This window comes from Acinonyx jubatus, chromosome B3 (genome assembly GCF_027475565.1).
Source record: "Acinonyx jubatus isolate Ajub_Pintada_27869175 chromosome B3, VMU_Ajub_asm_v1.0, whole genome shotgun sequence".
Classification (NCBI taxonomy): Eukaryota; Metazoa; Chordata; class Mammalia; order Carnivora; family Felidae; genus Acinonyx; species Acinonyx jubatus.
The window spans coordinates 74,443,077-74,451,484 of NC_069386.1; the positions used below are offsets into that span (position 1 = coordinate 74,443,077).

At 40.5% G+C, this 8,408-nt stretch overlaps 1 long non-coding RNA gene across 1 annotated transcript; it reads right to left on the bottom strand.

Annotated features, from left to right (window-relative positions):
* Nucleotides 1-258: 258 nt before the first annotated feature.
* On the bottom strand, nucleotides 259-7,936 carry LOC128316212 (uncharacterized). The gene is made up of 5 exons (XR_008299801.1): nucleotides 7,755-7,936; nucleotides 7,384-7,612; nucleotides 5,478-5,612; nucleotides 4,131-4,212; nucleotides 259-650 (listed from the first exon to the last, which is right to left on the bottom strand). It is a non-coding gene; the product is annotated as an uncharacterized LOC128316212 (long non-coding RNA).
* Between the last annotated feature and the right edge of the window lie 472 nt (nucleotides 7,937-8,408).

The window sequence follows — 8,408 nt, forward strand, 5'->3', positions numbered from 1 at the left end:
AAGACATTCCCAGGGTCATGGTGCTTCATTGTAGATCCCCTGCCTCTAATTCTCAATGCAGAAATCTTCGCAAGAGTACTTTCATGGGTCTCAATGACAACAATTAAGCTTGAAGAGCATGAGAAGACATTTTAATCAGAAGCTAATTAAGAACAATGGAGGCATATGTATCATTGATTGTGTCTCGAGCACTCTGACTGATCTGGGAGATTATTCCATTAATATATGGATGTAAACAGACACCAACATTTTCTCAGGATGAAGCAACTGCACTTTGAAGGTTCCACCTCCAAATCTGGCTTTTGCTTATTAGATGACAAATAAAAATGAGCAACATTTACGTACCCCTAGGGAGGACATCAGGTGTTGGTTCCATGTTTTGGGGTAGGACAGCATCAGGCGTAACAAATGAGGCAATGGGAGGCAAGAAACTGAGTGTTATTCATTTTTAAACGACTGTTAAGTGTAGCTCCATTTTAAAGTGAGACTAGGGGCGCCTGGGTGATTCAGTTGGTTGAGCGTCTGACTTCAGCTCAGGTTCGTGATCTCGTGGTTCGGGCTCTGTGCTGACAGCTCAGAGCCTGGAGCCTGCTTTGGATTCTGTGTCTCCTTGTCTCTCTGCCCCTCTCCCGCTCACACTTTGTCTCTCTCTGGCAAAGATATAAACAATTTTTTTTTTTTAATGAGACTAAAAATATACCTGGCCCTAAACACAAAGGGATAGATGCTGGGAGTAATAGCAATATCAAAAGCACAAAAAACAAAACACCAAAGTAGCAATCATAATACTATGTGTAGTTTTCAACCTTCTGTCAGTATTGGGCACAACACCAGTACACTGTGGTGTTTTCAGGGTGGAGGAAATTCTCTTATCTTTGCCACCACGCAGTATCCCCTTAAATCAAACAATCAGCTCACTGCATCTTCCTTTACCAACACAACCGGGTTCTGTTTTTCTCTACATTGGTTTGGGACTTTTTAACCCACGGTGTCTCAAAAATCATGCTTGCTGACCAACGAGGCTTGCTCTGTGGACTCGCCATCCCTGATCATAGTGCCCCAAGAGGCCCTCTATGGAATTTCATCCCGGTCTTACTTTACGGCTGGTCACAGGTAAGAGAGATCCTCACCATTTGAAGAGTGAATTTTGCACATGGAGACCTCTACCATATGATTTCAGACTGACTTCCCAGCCGTTTCTTCCAGTGCCTTCCCAAGTGAGCACTGCAGTATGCGTCGGGCAATCTGGGTTGTAATCTCAGCAATGCCAATGTCTACCACTGTAAGTTATTTAAACTCCTCTGGGCTTCAGTGTTTTCTTGCTTCACAAAGTGAAATATAGATGAGATGATCTTAGCATCTTCCAAAATCAAAGGTGTTGGGATGCTATTTCTTTCTCCTTCTGGCTCGTCTGTCTCCTCTGTAGTCCCTGACTGTCGTACTCATTCTGGTTTCCATATTTTGCCAGGACTTTTTTGCTCAGGTAGTAACTCTTATGCTCCTTGACATATGAATATTCTACCCATACTTTCAAGCTCTTCCCCAATCCCAGTATCTTCAAAGGCCCTTCTCAATGTGTGTGCATAGAACATGGGGGGGTAGGAGGGTAGGTGGATATCTGAGGGGCCATGTGCCAGGGACATAAAGATGAAATGAAATAGACTTAATTCTGTCTTGCACAGAATTTAAAGACTAGCTGAATAATAGCTGACATTTTTTGAGATAGTTTTTTTACTTTCCAGTTGAGAAAACTGAGACTCAGAGAAGTTAAATAATTTGCCCAGGGCACAGAGCTAGCAAACAACAGAATTCAGGTCTATTAGACTACAAACACTTCTCTTAAATGTCATGCCACACCACCAGCACACCATGGCAAAGGTGTGGCAAAGGGCCCACACTTCCCATTCCTGTGACATGACCAACAGTAGTTTCCAAACTATCCCCTTCTGAGCCTGGCAAAGTCACATAATTGCTGGCTAGACAGTTTGCCAGGCATTCACTTCCAGTTGATAGGAAGTGGCACTTGAAATGAAAGTCACAGTGTTTACTATCTTGGCTGATGTCTTTTCCAGAACACCAAGAATCACTGAATAATTCATTGGGATTTAATCACATATTTCATCCCATTGTTAAACTATTTCCATAACAAGACACATGTTACCTTTCAACTATCTTTAACTTCTACATGGTCAGGGACACGATTTCTTTTATCAACACCGTTTCATCTAACATGATTGACACGGATGGTGAGGTGCTCAGTAAGCACTCTGTGGGAAGGCACGGTGAAGACAGGTAATTGAATGAAGGAAGGAAGGAATGCACTCATGCTGTTTTCATAGCGACAGTCAGCAATGTTTAAAAGAAAGTTTTCTGTATGTGACCCAGGTCTCTAACTTCTGAGTTGGAGAATCATTCTATTTTTTCCAGTCCTCTGAGCATCGCCGATGAGTGGAGGGATATGTTTTCAGGATTTATAGGGGGAAGAGAGAGAAGGCTTTGACTTCTAACCACTTAGATGACAAATAACAAATGAAAACTGATGCTTGTCATTAAACAAGCCTAGGAAAGTCTACAATGATATAGGGAGAGAAGACTTTCCTGCTAGCACCCCCTCCCCTACAGCACACTGGATTATAGTCCCCTCCTGGTATTACCGTGCTCCCCAGTGAATACTGAGTATCTACATTGCTTTGTTTGTCTTTGCACTACACCATCCAGGAGTATCTGATACAGAACTGTTTAATAAAGACTTATTGCACAAATGGCTGCATACGGCTGTAACGTCAGTGGTTTTCGTATAGGCTGCGTAATAGGCTTCCCACTTGATTATTAATGTTTTGGATTCCCTAATAGTAATAAAAAAAAAAGCTCTTTTCTTTCCACAGTGAAAGATAAAAGGCAAATAAAAGGTTTCTGTCAGGGGTACATTTTGTGGGGACATAATTACATAGACATAGAAATGACTCAAACTCTTGGTAGAAATGAGTATGCAAATGGAGAAGAAAGAATATAGGGGCCACTTGGAATGTGGAATGAGGTAGGGGACAGTTATTGAATTAGCGGGGTGGAGACCCTGAAGATTATAAGAACAGCTAACAGTTAATAAGCTCTTACTGTGTGTCAGCATTATTCTAAGCAATAATGCATGGATTAACTTTCCACTGCTTTTATGGATTAAACAATATTATAATCCCCACTTTATTCATGATGAGCTTGAAGCATCAAAGACTGAACAGTGTATCCCAAATCACAAAGGCAGGAAGTTTTCAAGTTAACATTTCAAATCCAGGTGGCCTGCCTCCAGCCCACGCCCTTGACCTCTGTGGTCTCCTCCCTCTGTAGAAGATGAGCTTTTGCCAGCTTCAGCATTCTGCCAAGAGCCAGTCCTAATAGGATTCCGTCTGATACATCCAAGGTTTCTAGCCCTAATGCAATATGAAGGCAAGTTCAACCTAACGATTGTTCCTTTACAGTTGTTCCTAATTATTCTATTTGTGTTTACTTGGAATGCCTGGGGGATTCAATAAAGGTATTCCAATACATGTGCACAATCCTGAAGAAATCAATAGATGGAATAAAAATGAAGTGAGATTTAAGCAAGCTTTCTGTATTGAAATCATATCATTCACTGGAGACTGTATCCTTCTGCTTCTTGAAAAGCAAGCAGCCCCATTCTTCTGTGTGTTTCAGAAAGCAGAAGTCCTAGGCTAGAAAGCTGTTCTAATCAACTAGTAGCTGCGAGCTATATTACTGAACTTTGTGTTACAAGCGATGGTGGATGCTGATATACCATAGTTTTCATCTCACGATCCCAATCTGCTTAGGGTATAATGGTTTCTCTCAACCTTTACCATTGTAAGCACCACTAAGAGATTGAATCATCACAGGGAGGCCAAATGGAATGCATGCAATGTGTTGTATCATGGGATGGTTGCTTTTGTTGCATAACGTTAACAATCATTCCAAATAAAAAATGCTTGGGGTGTCTCTAAGGAGCCTATTTATATTGGAGCATCTATGTGGGCTGGGGTCACTGCAGGACAAACAGAGCAAGCGACTGCATGCGATCTATGAAATATTATTTAAGGCCTTTTCCCCCCGACTGCAAGAAACTCTCTTGCAACACTTACATATTTATTCTGTCAACAGGAATTCATTGAGCACTTGTTATGGGCCAGACACTTGACGTCGAGATGGAGAGTCATCCTTGAGCTACAACATAATTATGATAAGGTGTGGTGACAGACGTAAAGGGAGATGCAGTTTGTCCCAGGAACTCAGCATGGGATACAGCATCTTTACCTTCTCAATGCAACCGTTTTCATCTTCCTCCTATTCTCCCAATTCAATCCACGGTTGGCCACATTGGAATTCTGGAGGTGCCATTGAAAGGCCACTGTTATTCACAATACCATGGTTTCTATAGAGACTTCTTCTAAGTTCAATCACACCCCCCATCTTCTCTGCCTGGTGAACTCTTACTTAACTTTTAAGGTTTATTTAGCTCAAACGCAATCTCCTTTTTGAAATCTTCCCTGATTTCTCCACCTTTTCCCCCTTCTCCCAACCCTTAGTCAATCTTTCCTTCTTTAAACTCCAGAATATTTTTCCCCTCTCTTATGGAATTTATTATTTTATATGACATTAGCAACTTAAAGACATTTTGTTTTTTTTATTCTTATTGGTTTGGTAAACTCTTTAGGGCAGAGATAATATACATATTTTTTTTCCCTCTCTAGCCCTTATTGGAAATTGCATAATGTTCAAATGCTTTCTGATTAACCCAGTGAATTAATGAAAAATAAATATCATTTGCTAAGGAGCTATTGTGAAATTTGCATATTTTACATCATTTAATTTTCAGAATAATCCTGCAAGATAAATATTACCATCACCATTTTACAAATGAGGAAATGAAAGCTTTGATGGGTTAAATGAGTTGCTCAAAGCCATACAGCTCAAAAATGGTGAACTTGTCTGGTTTTAATGGTCATCTTCTATTTTACCATCCTGCAAAAAATCAATGGGAATGGCCTGTAGTTGCAGGAAGGGTATCTTCCTTTCACATCCTTGCTACTCAAAATGTGATTGACAGATCAGAAACATTGGTACAGCATGGAAGCTTATAAGAAATGCAGAATCTTGGGCTCCCCCTTATGCCTGTGAAATCAGAATTAGCGTTATTAACATTATCCCCAGATACGTCTTTTTTTTTTGAGAGAGAGAGAGGGAGTGAGAGAGTGCACATGAGTGGGGGAGGGGCAGAGAGAGGGAGGGAGAGAGAGAGAGAAACTTAAGCAGGCTTCATGCCCAGTGTTGAGCCAGACACAGGGCTTGATGCAGAGCTCAGTCTCACAAACTGTGAGACCATGATCTGAGTGGAAATCAAAAGTCAGACACTCAACCAACAGAGCCACCCAGGTGCCCCATCTCCAGATTATTCTTATGGATAGTGAAGAATGAGAAGCACCAACTACCTTCACAGTTTTCCTGGGGTTTATCATGGTTCATGGCTTTTTGAAAACTCATCTCAGACACACAGAAAGATGATGCTCATTGTAACATGCAACCCATAAGTAGATGAAAGCCTGCAGGTACCAGTTGGGCATATCCTAGAAGAAAAACAAAACCATATCTAATTTTTTTTACCATTCTCTTTCCTTATTTCCCTACCTTCCTAATCATTCTTTGAGGGAAGAGATCTGGTGAAAACTTTATCTTATTAGGCAAATGTGAAAATTGGGTGCTTCTCATTCAGATTATTTAACTGTGAGGAATAAAGTACCACTCAAGTTAGAGAGAAGGTCAGTTTAAGAATACACCTAGAATAGGGGGCCTGGGTGGCTCGGTCGGCTAAGCATCTGACTTCGGCTCAGGTCATGATCTCACAGTTGGTGAGTTCGAGCCCCACATCGGGCTCTTTGCTGACAGCTCAGAGCCTGGAGCCTGCTTCTGATTCTGTGTTTCCCTCTCTCTCTGCCCCTCCCCCACTCTGTCTCTCAAAAATAAATAAACATTAAAAATTAAAAAAAAAAAAGAACACATCTAGAATAGTTTCAGTAGTGGGCTCTCATAGTGGGTTCAATAATAGGATTAGTCCTCAGGGAGGTGCTTCTGAACTCAAGGTCCTTTAAGGATCTCTGCAGGAGGAGTTTGGGGGGTCTTCTCCTAGGATGTACCATTAATGAAGTTTGGCTACCCCATCCTTCAGTCCTTATCACTGTCAATACCATTGTTTGCCCCCCTCTGTCATTCCCTCTTCTTGCTGGAAAAAAGATCTCTTTAACTTATTCCCATTCAAATTCTAAACACTGAGAATATGATTGGCTAATCTCATGAACCCAAGGGAGCCACATGTTTCCAGATCACAGGGTATATATTAGTATATGGAAAAAGTTCGTTGGTCAATTGCCCAGATCCAGCTCCATTATCCACAGCTTGGGGTATAGAATTTCTTTTAGAAATAAACTTTCAACTTCTGCAGAGACTTGGGCAGTCCAGTTTCCTTTAGGAAGTGGTATGAATACACTGCTCTATAAAAAGGGTCCAAGGCAAAAAGGAAAGAAATAAGTTAACTTTTTCCAGTGTAGTGTTTAAAGAGCTAGCTAGCTAGCTGATTATATACTCAGTAGATGTGACTAATTGCTAAATTCTGCATTCTTCTGCAAGTCATGGTACTGTGGTAAGATAAAACAAGTAGTCCATTATCCCATTGAGCTAACTTTTAAAAGAGATATTAACTGAGCATCTACTACTAGTTAGACATTCTGTAATGTGGGGATTACAGAGATGCACAGAATACAGCTGATGCCTTCAGGGTGGTTATAATTTAGTGGTCACAGCTATATAAGGACATGTGTTCAGAATTTACATCGTAAGTGCAAAGGCCACAGGCCCAAGATGTAGCTTTTGTTTATGTGCGTGTATTCTCCCGTAGTTCAAATTCTCTCAGAATTTCTTTGTGGGGAAATTAACATTGATTTGCTGCTGAAGTAATGGTATTCACTTATCCACGCAACATGAAAAGAAGCAGGAATGAGTATACCTACCTTGTGGCCGAATGACTTTAAAAAAAAATTGGAAGATTAAGAGTTGAATGACATTTTGTTTGGTAGTATTATAGGGTCATCATGAAAGCAAGGTCTAAGGCATTGCTTACCCTTGGGCAAGGAGGGGACATAATAAATTCAGAACTGAAAGCACTGTGTTCCATCAGATCTCTGGAAGTATCCATTCTAAGCATGGTTTGAAGCATGCTTTTATTTATAATGCATATTGGGCCACCTTATTCTGATAGATACAATCAGAAGACAACTTTATAACTCAGTGACTTGAGAGATACCAGATAGATCACTGGTGTGTATCATGGAACTCAATTCTTACCTTGCCCAAGGCACCAGTTTCCAAAGGCTTATCACATGTCGAAGGTGGTGGTCCTCCATTTCTGTAGAGTGACGGAGATGAGCTGTTTTACTCAGTCAAAATCCACTTTCCAGCATAGCTAGAACTTGGTGAAGGTGGAATTGTAGTGAATATAAAGATTATCATACTGATTATACCCTTATCAGATTATTATGCTGCAGACATTTTCAGGGAAGGTATCAAAAGCACTCTAAAAAAAGAGTAAGTAGGAGAACTGGTTAATAGGTAGAAGGAGATGTCTAGAAAGATCTTTTCTAAGATTATTCTAGGTGTCCTCTAGCGTGGAGGAGAACTAAGCATGCACTAAATATATAGCAAAGAGTTATTCTTACTTTTGCTTTCTCTTTCATCCAGTTGATTAGGAACAATTACCAGCACAGAATATTCTCCACAGAACTCTGGAGAAGAACATAAGAAAAGCACTAGAGTCAGCTCTTGACTTCGTTTTCTGAACACTGGAATTGTTACTCTTTTTTTTCCTTCTTCTATCTGGTGGGTGGCTTTGTAAGGAAGAATTTTGGTCCTGATGGCACCTCGGCAATGATGAGAAATTCATGTACTCAGTAGCTAGTTTTTAGTTTGTTCTTCCTTTCAGAGAAATCTTATGCAATATTTCTGCTCCTGTATCAACAGTAGCTGGTATATCTGTAGAAAATTTGCCCAATATGCTTACCACTTTCAGGGGGAAATACAAATGGCGATTCATCTTGGCAGATGGACTCAGATAAGTAAAATTTCTTTGGGAATTAGACTTAGTAGAACTAATTTAGATCCCATGGAGGAAATTTTAGCAAAGGCCCCTGTTACAGAATAAATATTTTGTTTGCCTTGTTTTCATCAGGTAGTTTCCTTGGTCCACACTTGTTTTAGTAGGTTTCCCTTTTAAAAAATGTTTATTTATTCATTTTTTAGAGAGAGAGAGAGCAGGGGAGAGGGGAGAGGGAGAGCAAGAGAGAATCTTAGGCTGAGCGTGGAGCCTGACACAG